The sequence below is a fragment of the Parasteatoda tepidariorum genome, chromosome 2 (assembly GCF_982258835.1).
Source record: "Parasteatoda tepidariorum strain Cologne lab strain chromosome 2, Ptep-v5.0, whole genome shotgun sequence".
Classification (NCBI taxonomy): Eukaryota; Metazoa; Arthropoda; class Arachnida; order Araneae; family Theridiidae; genus Parasteatoda; species Parasteatoda tepidariorum.
Window position 1 is genome coordinate 11415803 of NC_141756.1, and position 14507 is coordinate 11430309.

The window sequence follows — 14507 nt, forward strand, 5'->3', positions numbered from 1 at the left end:
AATTTTAGTATTTTGTCGAAAGCGCTTTTTTCACAAATTTATATATTACGAATTTATTTGACGATTTTTGATTTATATCTCGAATTTATTCGTTTTATTATTGTTGTTATTTATTCATTGAAAACTGAGTCTCAGTCGTGCTGTTACACTTTAAGATTTTATACTATAGCACATTTCCAATTGGTTTAACGAATTACAAGTCATTTATTTGAATTCAAATTTATTTTAATGACTTAGTATTTACTAAAAAAATTTAATTTTTTTATTTTAAAAAAAGTTGCTATATGGATTTGAATGATTGTTTTGAATTCTTAGAATTTTGTGACTTTGCAATGTACCTAAGTTAGTAGCGAGCGAAGCGAGGTTGGTTTGCGAAGCAAACCATAGAAGATTGCGTAGCAATTTTAGGGGGTTGGCGAGCGTCAGCGAGCAGGGGGCGCAGGCCACTAGTAATAAATAAATTGTAATGTAATTTTTTACAAATGTTTTGACTTGAATGTAAAATAAAACTAATTTACAATAATTAATTTTATAATAAAATCTACGTTTAAAAATTAAAAATATTAAAACAAATAATTATTAAACAATTTTAATTTATTCAATATTTTTTTAACAAAAGAAATCTGTAATGTTCTAATGATTTATGAACATCTAAGAAGGTTAGTTGTAATGACAAACTTTTTGTCATGTCCGCAACATACAAATTATTTTTAATTTGGTAATTTTCAATTAAATAAATTTTTATTCTTCAAAAGTTTGTTGATTTATTTCATACAAATATGCACTGAAATCGTACCTAAAAAATTTTTGAATTAATTTAATAAAATTCAGAGATTTTGGTGAATGTGGAAAAACTTTCTAAAAACCATATTCAAATTTTTACTTTAGCGGCATATATATATATATATATATATATATATATATATATATAGCACAATAAAAACAAAACCGAACTAAAAACGGAAACAAAAAGAAAACGGAAGTAAGGTAATAGTAAATAATATCAAGCGCTAAAGCTGCTTTAAATATGATCACTATAACATAGCACAAAAAAACAAAGAGAAAAACGAAAATAATTAATAAGTTTTATTAACTGCGCATAAGCTGCAAGTATATAGAACTCATAAAATAAGCTAAAAAGTTGAGAAAAAGTCAAGAGAAGAAAATTATTAACAATAATTTTTTAAAAGTATTTAAAAAACATAATTTTTAATACCTTAAAAAAAAAAAAGAAAAAAAAAAAAAAAAAAAAAAAAAACAATTTATTAAAATTTGGGAAACAAAACTAAGAAAAGATATAATCTCTTCATCAGCTCACACGATTATATCCGCAAAAGGAGTGCTTTCTAATATTGTATAAATATAGCCAAAGCAAAATATATCAATACAACAGTGTGAGGAGCACTCAAAAAATTTTACCGAAATTGGAACACATTAAGTAAAAAATATGTACGGAAAAACAAACAAATATATCAAGCAAAAAACTGAAAATAAAATGTAAAGAGATTAGAGAACAGTACTCGAAAAGAAATCTACAAAGTGAGGAGCGAATTAAATGAACTTACGCGTACCGGAATCTTTCAAGAATGATTTATAATATTTTCGTAATAAGATTGCCAGATTACAATATATGAAAACAGAAGCATAAATAAAGTGATATCTTATGGCACGTTCTTACTGCAAAACTGAAGCGCGTCTAATTTGTTAGTTACCTTGGGTGGGCCCGAAAATGGATGCGCGCAAGGTAATAATATAATACAGGAGAATTTAAAGTTTGTAATTAAAAAGTTTGATAATTAAAACAATTAATTTTAAGGAAAAAAAAAACAGAATTTACTTCGTTTTGAATTAATTTTTAGCAGGAGCCAAATTATTATTGCTGCTGAAATCCAAAAATTAGGCTCAAAGAACAATGTCCTAAACACACTAAATAGAAGACTAGCTAAAAACGGAAACAAAAGAAAACGAAAGTAAGCTAATAGTAGATAATATTAAGCGCTAAAGCTGCTTTAAATATGATCACCATAACATAGCACAATAAAAACAAAACCGCTATGTTATAGTGATCATATTTAAAGCAGCTTTAGCGCTTGATATTATTTACTATTACCTTACTTCCGTTTTCCTTTTGTTTCCGTTTTTAGTTCGGTTTTGTTTTTATTGTGCTATGTTATGGTGATCATATTTAAAGCAGCTTTAGCGCTTAATATTATCTACTATTAGCTTACTTTCGTTTTCTTTTGTTTCCGTTTTTAGCTCGTCTTCTATTTAGTGTGTTTAGGACATTGCTCTTTGAGCCTAATTTTTGGATTTCAGCAGCAATAATAATTTGGCTCCTGCTAAAAATTAATTCAAACGAAGTAAATTCTGTTTTTTTTTCCTTAAAATTAATTGTTTTAATTATCAAACTTTTTAATTACAAACTTTAAATTCTCCTGTATTATATTATTACCTTGCGCGCATCCATTTTCGGGCCCACCCAAGGTAACTAACAAATTAGACGCGCTTCAGTTTTGCAGTAAGAACGTGCCATAAGATATCACTTTATTTATGCTTCTGTTTTCATATATTGTAATCTGGCAATCTTATTACGAAAATATTATAAATCATTCTTGAAAGATTCCGGTACGCGTAAGTTCATTTAATTCGCTCCTCACTTTGTAGATTTCTTTTCGAGTACTGTTCTCTAATCTCTTTACATTTTATTTTCAGTTTTTTGCTTGATATATTTGTTTGTTTTTCCGTACATATTTTTTACTTAATGTGTTCCAATTTCGGTAAAATTTTTTGAGTGCTCCTCACACTGTTGTATTGATATATTTTGCTTTGGCTGTATTAATACAATATTAGAAAGCACTCCTTTTGCGGATATAATCGTGTGAGCTGATGAAGAGATTATATCTTTTCTTAGTTTTGTTTTCCAAATTTTAATAAATTGTTTTTTTTTTTTTTTTTTTCTTTTTTTTTTTTTAAGGTATTAAAAATTATGTTTTTTAAATACTTTTAAAAAATTATTGTTAATAATTTTCTTCTCTTGACTTTTTCTCAACTTTTTAGCTTATATATATATATATATTGGCTGGGTGACTCAGTTGGTTTGTCGTCGGCCTTCTCAGCCCAAGTCTGCGGGTTCAATCCCTGGCCCAAACGCCGGATTTTCGGGATGCAGAAAATCCTCAGCGGCCAAATGAGTATGCAGCATGTAAAAGATCCCTGGAGTGCCTTATTGGCTCTTGGCATTTTCGGCAAAATTAAATTCCTAGTGCACTTTAGCATCCAAATAGATTCTCGGTGCTGCCATCTAGTGTGGCCGAAACTAGACTTCCAAATTAACATGACTAACGGTATCTCACCCATTGTGGTGGTCCTGAAAGAGTGGATACCTAGAGAAGGCACTAGGTTTGCTCATCGGCAAGACTGATCGGCAAGACTAATATATATACAGTACCCTTCCAAATTATTAGGGACACTTAAAATTTCTAAAAAATTGTCATATTTCAAAGTGTCATAACTTTTTCAAAAATGAATCCATTTTCATAAAAATTCAGAATATCATGTTCAGGTCTTCTACTTTCACCTAAAAATTACTAATTTAATTTATCTCAATTTTTTGCAAAAATTTGCACATTTGAACAAATCAAATTTTTTAAACAAAAAATGTCATATCTGACAAGTTGCTTCTTTGTAACAAAATTTTTTGCATAAAAATTATTATTTACACATTAAAGTACAAGTCATTAACTTTAAAACGCGCTAAAGTAAATGTCTTTACGATTTTTTTTGTCTGAGATATGAGATTTTGAAAAATTTTTGTCATTTATAGTGAAAACGAAATTATTGTTAATTCGAAAATTTAGTATTTATTCTTCAGCTTAAGGAGATCAACCTATTGACTATTTTCTGTTGAAAATTTGTTAGCAATTAATTATTTATTTGTTACGTAAGGTTCGCATAAGTTTATATTTATCACAGTTGAGAAAAGTTTAACTTTTGTATAATTACGTACGTGGTTTCCAAACGATGAAGATGTCACTTTTATGCACTGTGCCCCTTGTCACAAAGCAAAAAGTGTTATGAAGTACCCGGACAATAAAAAAATTAATGTCCTTCCTTGGCCAGGAAATTCTCCAGATCTGAACCCTATAGAGAATTTGTGGGAAATAGTGAAACGAAAAGTAGCTGAAGAAGTTATAACAAATAAAGATATCACACTAATATCAAGGTTGAAAGAAACCTGGAATAGCCCAGATTTTATTGCGAAAGCAAAAGCTTGTATTGCCGCGAAGAATAAACGCAAAAGGGCATGCAACAAAATATTAAGATTTTTTTATTATACTTGTTTTCTCAAAAAAGATTTTGAATTTTATGATAAAGTTAAATTTCTTAAAAATTTCTTGAGTCGTTTTTTATAATTGTTATTGCAAATTTACAAATAATGTTCGTGTTTGTAATAATGTTTTAAATAAAAAACTTAATTAATCCGAATAAGAAAGTTTCAAAAAGCTAATACTAAATAATTTTCGAATTCACAATAATTTCGTTTTCACTGTAAATGAAAAAAAATCTCATATCTCGGTCAAAAACAATCGTAAAGTCATTTACTTTAGCGCGTTTTAAAGTTAATGACTTGTTCTTTAATGTGTAAATAATAATTTTTACGCAAAAAATTTTGTTACAAAGTAGCAACTTGCAGACTTGACATTTTTCTTAAAAAGAAAATTTCTGTGTTAAAATGCTCAAATTTTTGGAAAAATTTGAGATAAATTAAATTAGTAATTTTTAGGTGAAAGTAGAAGACCTGAACATGATATCCTGAAATTGTTATGAAATTTGATTCATTTTTGAAAAAGTAATGATACTTTGAAAAATGACATTTTTTTTGAAATTTTAAGTGTCCCGAATAATATATATAATATCTCTCTCTCTCTCTCTCTCTCTGTATATATATATATATATATATATATATATATATATATATATATATATATATATATATATATATATATATATATATATATATATATATATATATATATATATATTCAAAATGGAGATAAAACAAAGGAAAATTACAGACATATGAAAAAAGGGGGGGAAAGAAAAATAATAATAAAAAAATAACAAACAACTGGGGAAGAAAAAAAAAGGATAAATTGTTTTTACAAAATCCTGAGAAAAAAAAAGATATAATCTTTTCATCAGCCCACACGATTATATCCGCTGAAAGAGTGCAAGTGGCTTTAGAAACTCTCTTAATAGTGACAAGAGTTCAAGGAGTATATGAAGGAGTTCAAAAAGTAATAGAAACTCTCTTAATAATCGCAAATTAAATATAAATTATCTTTCTAATGTAGAAAAAGATTTTAATAAACATTATAACATTAAACTAATTAAAGATTTTGTCTTCTCCCTTAAGAATTATGATGTATATAAGCTCTACAATCTTATGCGATCAATTTTTTTTTTATTAATTTCTATTTCAAAATTCTTTGTTTCGATCTTATAAATGGCAAAATGAGTAAAATTTCGCCAAATAAAAAGAAAAATTTAGATTATATATATTTCGTTATTAGCTTCCAAAATCCTGTTTTCGATAAGATCAAATTTCATAATATTTCTAAAAATTGTAAATCTTTATTTCCATTAAAAGATTTTAAATATAATTAAGAGCTTTAAGTATAATAAATCTCTTGGTAGAACTATATTTAATTATAATGATATAAGCAAAAATTTAGGGAGTGTTAATACATCCGATTATGCATGTCACTGTGAGGAAGAGAAATGTTTTGATTTTTTTGATAAACACAACATTATTACTGGTAATTTAAATATTATAGAAAACTGAGAACTTAGGAATTTAATGATAAAAGGTTCAAAATTTAGACCCATTCACCATATATCAATCAATGAAATTCTAAAATACTTTCTTAATGATCTCAATAGTTTATGTTTAAAGATATCAATTAGGTTCTATTTAGATTTAGGTATGCTAACAGAATGGAAATGAGGAGTTTATTATTACTTTAAAAACTTTGTTTCCAATAATAAGGATAATTTAAATAAGAGTAACAATCCAACACATTTTTCTAATATTGTTCAATCAATTAAGAAACTTCAAAAAAATTTTGTAATTACTCCCATAGACAAAGCTAACAATAATTATACAATATTCTGTAAAAAATTCTATGCTGAACTTCTGAATTAAATGGGAAGAATGAGCGGGAGCGTTATCATGATGGAGCTTCCAACTGCCTGTTGCCCACAGATCCGGGCGCTTGCGCCTCACTGCGTCACGAAGGCGACGCAGAACCTCTTGGTAGTACTCCTTGGTGATTGTAGTACCGTGTGGTGCGTGCTCGTGACGTACTAAGCCACTGGAGTCAAAAAAGGCAGTTAGCATGACCTTGACATTGCTGCGATCTTGCCTTGCTTTTTTGGGCCTCGGGGATGAAGGATGCTTCCACTGTGTTGACTGGCGCTTGGTTTCTGGGTCATATCCATAAACCCATGACTCGTCACCTGTAATCACTGTGTTCATTAAGTCGGGATCACCGTTCACAGTTTCCAGCATGTCTTGTGCGATCTCCAGACGAAGGTTTTATTGCTCAAATGTTAGCAGCTTTGGAGCAGCTTGAGACTCTCCTGAGGCCCACGTCGTCAGTCAAAGTTGATTGAATGGAACCAAAACTAATACTCACCTCGTCTACAAGCTCTCTGATCGTGATTCGGCGGTTCTGCATCACCAGGTTCCTCACTTGATCAATGATGGCATCACTTTTCGATGTTGAGGGCCTCCCTGAGCGTGGTTCACTTTCAACTGATAAGCGGCCATCTTTGAAGCGGTTGTACCACTCCTTTATCTGTGTGGTGCCCATTTCCAAACACTTGTTTAATCTTGCGAATTGTTTCCACTTGCGAATCACCAAGATTAAAACAAAATTTTATGCAATAACGCTGTTCGACTTTTTCTGACATTTTAAAAAAAATAAAATCCGACGACACTCACTTGTACCTGTTCAATCATGAATGGCCTGACGCCGACTGACTTGTATTGGAGCCGTAGAAAAAAATGAGCATGCGCACTAGGCATGCTCACAACCACACATCGAGCCCCGCCCCCATAGTTGTGTTTGTTTGACCAATAAAAATTAGGGTCGGATACTTTTTGATCATACCTCATATATACTATATATATATATATATATATATATATATATATATATATATATATATATATATATATATATATATATATATATATATATATATATATATATATATATATATATATATATATATATATATATATATATATATATATATATATATATATATATATATATATATATATATATATATATATATATATATATATATATATATATATATATATGGGTCATTCTCACGAAAACAGTCATTTTTCAGTTCATAAAATCCCAAAAAAGTAAAGTGAATAGAAAGCTCTGAAACTTTTTATATTAATAGAAATATGTAATGGCATTATAAAGAAAGTATATATCCTATAAATTATACTTAATATTTAAATTAATTAATTTTTTAAATAATTAATTTATAATTAATTAATTTATAATAATTAATAATTAATTAATTTAATAAATAAATTATTTAATTTAATAAATTAATTTATTAATTTTTTAATTTATTTTTCAAATTAATTAATAAGTAAATTAATTATTTTCACTATTTAAAAAGTGAGGGAATGACACTTATAGTGAGGGAATGATATTTTATTTTAATACATGTTTTTATCTAAGTTACATCTACCTAAAGTTTGAAAATGATAACATACTAAGTATATCTAATATTTATTATAATTTAGTCTTATATATTTAATAGTTTTTACAGGTTTGGGAAATAAAATTGGCTGGCACGATTGAACAAAAAAAAATTTGATGATATACTCATCTTGAATCATTCCCTCACTTCAGCGTCATTCCCTCATTTTATACACTAGTGAGGGAATGACGAATTCAATAAAATTTAAAAATAACAGTTAGGCCTAATTAATTTCTGAAGTCTATCACATGCAATTATATTTATACAAGAAAGCAACATATAATTATCCACTTTCTCGATGAAGTTGTATTTAATTTCACTCTAAAAAACGACATGAGGGAATGACAAATGTAAAAAATTTTACCTGGTTTGATTCATTCAAATTTATTCCACAGCAAAGCTTCTTTAAAATGAAGATAGAAACATACTGCAATTTTGTTCTATGATGCCAGTTGTTAACTTCTGAAGTTTTTATTAAAATATTTTTATTCTAAGAAGATTGCAAGTGATAAGAACATTGTTGTGAGGGAGGGAATGACGCGAAACACTGGGGACAAAGTTTAAAATAGTGCTGTGTTAATATTTTTATCAGAAATTAAATTTAAAATTGATTTTCTGAATTCCATATTTCAGTATTCTGAAATAAAAAACACGAATTTGTAAAAAAAAAAAATTATTTCAGAAACAATTTTTTTCTTTTTTTTTAAATCAGCAGTGGGGACAAGTGAGGGAAGGACATATTGGTATATTTTAATTACCTAAAATAAATAAAAAATAAAAATTGATAATTTTATTTTTATTCTTTTGTTAGCTTGCATTTTTAAGGACACTTTCCCTGAATTTTTTTTTCGTAAGCTGTAAAACAAACATCAAATATACTGGGGACATGAATGCATGGGACATGAATGTGGTCTCCGGAATGCATGTGACTAAGAATTAGAGTGTTCTATGGTATAAAGTAAGAGTTAATTATAAATTCGGGAGTTTCCCTTCGGGACTTCCCCTTCTGGTCTAGCTGGCGCCTCTTAATGTCAAGAGGATGATGCAACTTCTTTTAATATTACAAGATGGGGGATGACGCAATGTTCGCAGTTGTTAGACTACGGTATTGAAATCTACATATATATATATATATATATATATATATATATATATATATATATATATATATATATATATATATATATATATATATATATATATATATATATATATATATATATATATATATATATATATATATATATATATATATACATATATATATATATTACTGCAGTAATTTAGAAACAAAATACAAACTTAGAGAGTGTTCTGATTTTCTTACATGAGCTTGACAGAAGAGACTCATTTATTTTTGTTATCAAAATATCTAAATTCGCCAAAAAACATTTTAATGGCATTTATCGTAATGAAAAGAATCGTCTAGAATTTAAACTTAACTTGCTAAGGCTCTTTCCGTCATACGGTGCTTCCAACCTTCTTCTCCATGTCGCCAGATCTTTACCTTAGAATTTGTCTTTCTCTAATCCTTTAAACTTTTCCCTTTTTATTGAAAAGTACAAGTTAGTTTTAATACATAAATTTCTTTTTATCAGCTTAAACCAATTTATTTTGAAACTAAAATTAAAAAAATTTATACTCAATTATAGTGTAAAAAAACAGAATACCATTTTCCTTTGCTAGAAAACGAACCAATAGATGGCGCCACAAGATTTAGAACTCTCTAAGAACGACAATTTTTTAGTTAGTTTGATTATGTTACTGTCATTGGAGAGATCATGTTGTTTTTTGTAGTGTTTAGTGCTGTTAATATACACATGTTAACCAAGTAGAAGGAGTACATTTATTGAGTTTGTGGTCACTGTTTTGATTTATTTAGGTACGTACCGACCCGGGTAGAAGAACAAGGTAAGAAACTTTTAATTTGATACCTGTTCTATTGAAGTAGATAAAGAAATAAGTTATCTTTTTTAACATGCCATCCCAGCCGGCACTATCGGTTCGTATTTTAATAAAATAAGAACTATTATTATAAATTTGATTTATAGTGTTATAAAAATAAATGGACACTGGAACTGAAAATACTGTGAATAATAATAGCTCTAAAATGGCAGCAAACATTGAGCTCCTTAAAAAGAAATGCACTACGGTAAGAACATCAGTTACTAAGCTAATTTCAAAGATAGAATCTGAAATTCAAAAAAACGAAATAACTGATGAAGAAGCCGAAATTGATCTAATTATTGAACAATTAAATGAGAAATTCGAGTCTCTCAAAACAGTTGATTCTGAATAAGAAAATCTGTTTAAACCAGAGGATTTAGATAAAGAATTAGAAACTGCAGAAGAATACCGTGGAAAGATAGTAACGTGGAGATTTAAAGCTAATAAATATTTGCGCAATTTGAATCAAAAGAAAAATATTCGGGATCCTCTCAATTTTCCCCCAACATATAACTCCTACTACTAATCGCGAAGTGGAAGTAGAAACGAAACCAGAAATGCTGAATATTAAATTACCGAAGATAGTAATCCCGAAATTTTCGGGAAATATCAGTGATTGGCTCACTTTCTGGAACTCTCATAAGAACAAATCGTTATATGATGTCAGTAAATTTAACTATATAAAAGCTCATCTATGTGGAACAGCTTTAGAAACGATAGGAGGTTTTGCTATTTCCTCAGAAAATTATGTTAAAGCTATTGATTTGCTAGAACAGCGCTTTGGAAGAAAAGAAACATTGATAAACAGCCACATGAGTCAATTATTAGAAATTACCCCTTTAAAGCGTCCTGTTTATATGAAAGAGATTCTGGCGAGATATTGACGGGAAAAGTAAAACACCTTACGGAAGGTTTGGTTGCTGTACACACTTTGTTAGGGTGGACAGTAATGGGTAAATCTGAGGTAGAGGGAACATCTACAACTAGCTCAATGTTAGTATTGCCATTGCATGTAAATAATGCAAAAATTGAAGATCTCTGGAATTTAGATACCTTGGGTATTAAAGATAGTAGTGAAAAACGCTCAACAACACAGACCCAAGAACTTGCTTTGAAACATTTCAGAGAAACGGTTAGTAGAGACAGTACGGGCAGATATACGGTTAATTTACCCTGGTTAGATGGACATCCTCCTTTACCCGATAATAAAGAGTTGTCTTATAAAAGACTAAAATACACATTTAAATCCCTTAAATCAGCGAATCGGTTAAATGATTATCAAGAGGCTTTTAACCAATGGGAAAAAGAAGGTATAATAGAGCAAGTTAATGAGGGTAATGATAATTCTAAAAGCTTTGGAATACATTATTTATCACATAGGGCAATTTTTAAAGATAATTCAACCACTAAAGTACGTCCTGTTTTTGACGGATCAGCTAAAACCAAAAACTCCGTATCAATAAATGAATGCATAGAAAAGGGCCCAAATCTCATAGAAATTATCCCAGCTGTATTAAATAGGTTTAGATGGGAAAAGATCGGAGTAATATCGGATGTCAAACAGGCATTTTTACAAATATCTCTTAACGAATCTGATAGGGATTGTTTACGATTCATGTGGCTGAAAGACGGAGATCCTCAAAAGATAATTACGTATAGACATTGTAGAGTAGTGTTCGGAATATCATGTAGCCCCTTCTTACTTGCGGCTGTTCTGAATCATGTATTAGATCAGGTAGAAGAGCCATTGAAAAGTCTTGCAGTGAAGATCAAAGACTCTATGTATGTTGATAATTGCATTGCAAGTGTAGACTCAGTTTCAGAATTGGAACATTTTATATCAGAATCTCAGATAATTCTGAAAGCTGCTAAATTTGATTTACGTGGCTGGAAAAATAACAACCTACTTGAGATGAACGAATTTGTGCAAGATAATTCCAACTGTGAAAAGGAAGTGTCGGTATTAGACCTAAAATGGGACAACCAAAATGACACTTTATCCTGTGAGCTGGTTAAAGAAGAAAACAATAGTGAACCAGTTACCAGGAGAAAAATCTTATCTATGGCACACCAGCTGTTCGATCCTATAGGGTTCACTTGTCCTATAACGTTGATTCCGAAACTTCTTCTACAAGAATGCTGGAAGATTGGAATTTCTTGGGATTCAAAATTGCCCGACGAAATAATTAAGAGATTCGAAAAATGGAAAGAAGAATTAAAAGAATTGAGCAACTTCAAAATTCCTCGTAGACTTTCAAACTTAAATCTTTCTAAATCAAGCTTAACACTTCATATCTTTTGTGACGCTTCCATGGTGGCATATGCGACTTGCATATTTTTGAGGGCGGAAAGGAATGGAAAAGTTACTTGCCAACTTATTCAAGCAAGATCTAGAGTTGACCCACTGAAAAAAGTGTCGATACCAAGATTAGAATTACTTGCATGTAACATTGGAGCTAGATTAGCTGATACAGTAAAAAAGGATTTAAGATTGGAAGATATTGAAACATTTTTTTGGAGCGACTCCATGGACGCTCTTTATTGGATAAGGAAAGAAGGCCCTTGGACGATTTTCGTATCCAATCGAGTTGACGAAATTAGAAGACTTTCAAAAGCTAGTGACTGGAAGTTTGTTCCGGGAACCCAAAATCCAACGGATTTGCCTTCAAGATGTTGCACAGTTAAAACCCTATTGAAGAGACAATGGCACGAAGGAACATCTTGGCTTAAAGAATCAAAAGAAAACTGGCCTAATTTTGATCTAGTTCCTTTTGAAAAAATAGTGTATGCCGAGAAGAAGAAAATCATTGTATCATCTTTAAATATGAAAGATGACGAATTTTACAACAACATATCATCCTACAAGAAAATAATCAGAATTACAGGCTGGATATATAGATTTTTTGAAAATTCCAGAGCCAGCAGTAAGAAAACAGGAAAATTATCTGTAGAAGAGCTTATTAAAGCTGAACTCAAAATCTTGAAAAGGGTTCAAGAAGACTCATTCCAAGGCGAAAAATTGAAGAGTCTGAAGCTCCTGTTTATATTTACAGACGCTAATGGACTTGTGAGAATTAAAACAAAAATCATTATGCGAGAAGACAATGAAAACTTTAAAGTTCCAATTATTTTACCATCTGATCATCATGTTGTTAAGAGCCTTATTTTACACAAACATCAAGAACTTGGACATCCTGGAGTACAATCTTTAATGGTAGCTCTGAGAGAAGATTATAGGATATTAAAAGCTAGAAGAACTGTAAAAAAGGTACTGGAAACCTGTATAACTTGTCAACGATTTAATGTGAAAAGACCTGAAATACCAGAATGAGTACTCCCGGAGGACAGAGTTAAAAACGCCTCAATTTTTGAAGTTATAGGAGTGGATGTTGCTGGACCGTTGCTTACGAAGGATAACCAGAAAGTGTGGATCGCAATATTCACCTGTGCTATTTATAGGGCAGTACACTTAGAACTATTGACATCACTTTCAACAGATAATTTCATACTTGCCCTAAGAAGATTTATTGAACGCAGAGGACGTCCGTCAATTATCTACTCCGACAATGGGACTAATTTTATTGGAACTAACAACTCTCTGAAGAATATCAACCTAGAAAGACTAAAGACAACCTTTTCTCCAATTTTCTGGAGATTCCTACCTCCGACTGCTCCATGGTGGGGAGGATTTTTTGAGAGTTTAATAGGACTTTTGAAAAGAATTTTGAGGAAGGTCCTAGGTTATACATCCTTAAATTACCAGGAAATTGAAACTATTTTGTGTGATTGTGAAAGCCAACTCAATTCAAGACCCTGAACATATGTTAGCGATGATTCCGATGATTTATGTCCTTTAACACCTGATTTATTCCCGAAAGACACTCGTACTAGTAGTACTACGGATTTGGATAGATTAAAGCTAACTGTCAAGACGGAATTAAACAAAAGACTTGCGTATAGAAGAAGACTGATGACAGATTTACGAGCAAGATTTCGTAGTGAATATCTGAGTCAGCTACATCATAGACTGACAGTTCGAAAACCAACATACCATCCTAAAGTTGGAGATATCATCTTGATTTGGAATGATAATCTCAAAAGAATACATTGGCCCTTGGGAAGAATACTCTCATTTTTCACAAGTAAAGATGGACTGATCAGAAGAGCCAAAGTTAAGACCAAATCCGGAATTCTGATCAGACCAATTCAAAATCTCTACCCATTAGAACTGGACGAGCAGAATCTCAACAGCGAAGACCAGCTGCCAGAGACTTCCAAAGATGAGCCAGAAAGACCATCATTGGACATTCCTGATTCAACTCCTGCTACTACCAGAGTTGGACGTGTTGTTCGCCCACCATCCAGATTTGGACAATGAAGTATTGAGATTAGGTTCAACATGCCTCGAAATTCAAAAAGGGGAGTGTTAAAAGCAGAATACCATTTTCCTTTGCTAGAAAACGAACCAATAGATGACGCCACGAGATTTAGAACTCTCTAAGAACAACAATTTTTTAGTTAGTTTGATTATGTTACTGTCGTTGGAGAGATCATGTTGTTTTTTGTAGTGTTCAGTGCTGTTAATATACACATGTTAACGAAGTAGAAGGAGTACATTTATTGAGTTTGTGGTCACTGTTTTGATTTTTTTAGGTACGTACCGACCCGGGTAGAAGAACAAGGTAATAAACTTTTAATTTGATACCTGTTAAGTTATCTTTTTTAACAAAAGTATATTTTCATAAGCTCAAACAATTCAATGC

General features: G+C 30.4%; 1 protein-coding gene across 1 annotated transcript in view; it reads left to right on the forward strand.

Moving 5' to 3' along the window:
• Positions 1-14507, forward strand: part of LOC139425817 (epithelial sodium channel subunit gamma-2-like) — a 52975-nt gene that overhangs the window by 15063 nt on the left and 23405 nt on the right. The gene's annotated exons all lie outside the window — the stretch shown is intronic.